The following is a 3,400-nucleotide window of genomic DNA, read 5'->3' on the forward strand; positions in this document are numbered from 1 at the left end:
GGCGGGAGCGCTGACTCTCACATTCATCACCCACGCGGAAGGGCCCGGCGCGAAGCACCACGGGAAGGAAGACGCGGGGCCGCAGCGCCCTCTGGTGGTCCGGAGGAGCGGAAGCGACGCGCTCTGCCGTCCCTGCCTCCAATACCTTGCGATTGAGGCCTAGGTGGGTGGGGGCGGCCTGGGTCTCCCCTCGAGGTTTTGACTAACGCGTGGAAGGAGTGTTTTAGCATAACAAAACCACCAGAGCTGGAGGAGCAGACCTCGGAACGCGAGATAAGTTAAAATAAATCTGCTTCTCAGCTGCATCGATATCCCACCCCCATTTGGGAGGGTATTGGGAGAGGGTTCACAGAGTCCTCAGGGAAATTTAGTGGGGGGGAAGGGGTCACACCCTGAGAGAGACTCCTCAGCGGGGCTTGGTCACTCTCTCTGTTAGCCAACTGCAACAGAGAATTCCCAGAGGGGCAAAAGCAACCACAAAAAAACTGGCTCCCTGCAAAACATATTCAACTTTTAGTATCACTGGGTGGGAGGAGATTCTCCCATTTCTTTTCTAGGGAAGTTGCTGGCCCCTATGATAATCTGTTAAATTGTGGACTTCATTTCCAAGAAAAATACTACTCACAGTCAACACAAAATTTTACATGTGCTTTCAAGGAGTCCACAGAACCCAAATATATGAATCTCAAAAGGGAGTATCCTTGAACTGGGGATGGAAGGAAATTAACACTATTTGACTTTCTTTTACGGGCCAGGCTTTGTTGTTAGGTGCTTTCAAACATAGTAAAGACTTTCAACAACTCTTCAAAATAGCTATCAGTTTCTCGGATTTTACAGCTGGGGAAACAGAGGTTAAGTAAAATGCCCAAGATCACAAAGCTATTAAATAGCCAGGTGTATCTGACCCTAAGAGAAACTTATGGTGTCCCTCCACCCACATAAGAGAAATCCTGTATTTAGGAACCAGAATACAGATGCGATCCAAGGATAAGCAAAAGCATTTTTAATCAGGGGCAAACTCAACCCCTGCAGGAATATTGGATCCTAGGACAGCCCATCTCTGAATAGTTTTGTTATAGTAAGTAGCAGTCAACAGATAAATAATGCACTATTAAATGTCAACCTGATACCATCCACACCTTAGTTGCAGGAGGCTTTGGTGGACTCAGTAGTAAAATAATAATACAGCATCTTGGATTTTAATCACATTTTGCATGGAAGCGCTCAAAGCATTTTTTTCTGCCCATAATCACTTTTACGGTTGGAAGGAATAAGATCAAGCACCCAAAGTGATGGACTTATAGCAGACAGTACAATGTAAAGTCTTAGAGCACAGACATCACTTAAGGAATAAAGAAACCTAGTAATAACTTTTTAAAAAGATAGTCATACATGACCCAGATTTATGTATAAACTGTATAAGTAGTTGCCTACACTTACCCTGAGAAACGGCATGTATTGTAAAAAGATGATTAGAACAGGAGTCATATCCTGGGCAGAGGGTCTAAATATTGTCCTCGCCACCAGATTTGCAGTAATTGGTAAATTACTAAAGGTCTATAAAATCCTCTCATTTGATAGATGGGATAATAGTACTTCCCTAAAAAGTTTGTTGTGAAATAAAGGTAAAAAGAAAAGAAAAGAAAAGAAAAACAGACATTAAAACATGTCTGGTATATTTTAGGTTTCTTTCCTATAATTCCATTAAGGAATGATAGTAAAAATTTCCTCTTTCTAATAATAACATTGTGATGCCTAAAGTTGTGATTAGTTCCTTTGGGATTATCCCCTGCTCTCCAGGAGTGTTTCCAGTTAAAATGCAAATACTCTTGGGGAAAGGGTTAAGTCTGGATTAGTTCACCAGATTGACTTTAACAGGCCCTTGAAGAAACAGAACCCGTAAGACTAACACTTTATCACTGGGAAGAGGGAAGGAAGTCTGGAATGTGGGTATCCTGTTAGGGAGACCCAGACCCCTTTTGGTTTGGAGGAAAGAATATTTGGTTTGGAGGAAAGGAAATGAGTTGTGTTATAGTTTCAGTTCTGCCATTGGATGGATAAAGCCTTCAATGCCCCTTTCAACAAGTTTTAACTGAGGCCAGGAAAGGTGCTAACCTGGGCTGGGGAGACAGTCTTAAGATAAGTCCCTTTCCCCCTGAAGCTTACTGACTATTCAGTGAAACTGACAGTAAGCAAATAGTTACTTAAACATTTAATTATAGTTGTGAACAGTGCAATGAGGAAGTATAGACAGATCTAGCCCAGTCAGGGGAGCCGGGAAAGTTTTCCCTGAGGAAGTGTGTTTCAGCCTAAGCATGAAGGATGACTGGAAATTGACCAGACAAGGAGGGAAGAGAAGCCAGGGGACAAGATGTGCAAAGGCCCTGAGCGAGGAAGGAGTTTGGCACTGATGAGGAACTGAAAGAAGTCCATCATGACTTGCCCATAATTGGAGGTAAGGTGGCACCAGATGGGACAGGATAATTTGATCAGACAGGTAAAAATGAGGACTTTAGTCTTTACCCTACAATGATCAGCTAATAAACAGTTACATAGGAGAGTAGCCTGCTCAGGTTTGTTTTAAGAATTTCACTTTGTTTGCAGTGTGGGAAATTGATTAAGGGGGAAGAAAGTAGATTATGAGTTAGAAGAGTATTGCAATAAATCCAGGCAAAAGATAATGATGGCATGGTCTAATATAGTGGCAGTGAAGATAGTGAGAAGTGGGCAAAACTGAGAAGTTTTAGGAGTCTTGGTGATTGCTTGGATTGTGGGGGTGGGGCCACGAAGGAGAAGGAGATATCAAGGACCATGCCTGCTTTGATTAAAGCTGTTGGGCAGATGAGGTGCCATTTTCTAATATAGAGAATACTGGAGGAGGAGATTTGTGGTGATGGGAAAAGATCATACATTTATCTTTGGACATGCTGGGTTTCAGATAAACAAAAACAAATGGAAATGTTCTGTAGGCAGTAAAGGGTTTGAGGCTTAGAAAGAAAAACTGGAGTGGGGGTACAAGTCTTTGATATGCAGACATTATTTAAAGCCAAGAGAGTCCATGAGATTTCCTCAGAAAAGTGTGAGAAGGGAAAAAAGCCCAGGACCAAAACCATGAAGTACTTCAATAATAATGTTTGATAGAGGTGGAGGAAAAGCCTCTTGCACACATGTACTTACACACTACTCAGAGACTGAAGGGAAATCAGGAGAGCAAATAATTTCCACCTTGCTCTATTTCCAAGACTGTAAAATAAGGAAGTAAGGTAGTTGGACCAAAACGACATCTAAGAAGATAAAGACTGGGACTTTTTAGCTTAGCAAAAACTGGAGTGGTCAATGATTGTGACTAAATGTACAAATATAAAACTGTTCTTGCATGTGGGAGAGCAAATGAATGTCA

The sequence above is a fragment of the Choloepus didactylus genome, chromosome 2 (genome assembly GCF_015220235.1).
Source record: "Choloepus didactylus isolate mChoDid1 chromosome 2, mChoDid1.pri, whole genome shotgun sequence".
Classification (NCBI taxonomy): domain Eukaryota; kingdom Metazoa; phylum Chordata; class Mammalia; order Pilosa; family Megalonychidae; genus Choloepus; species Choloepus didactylus.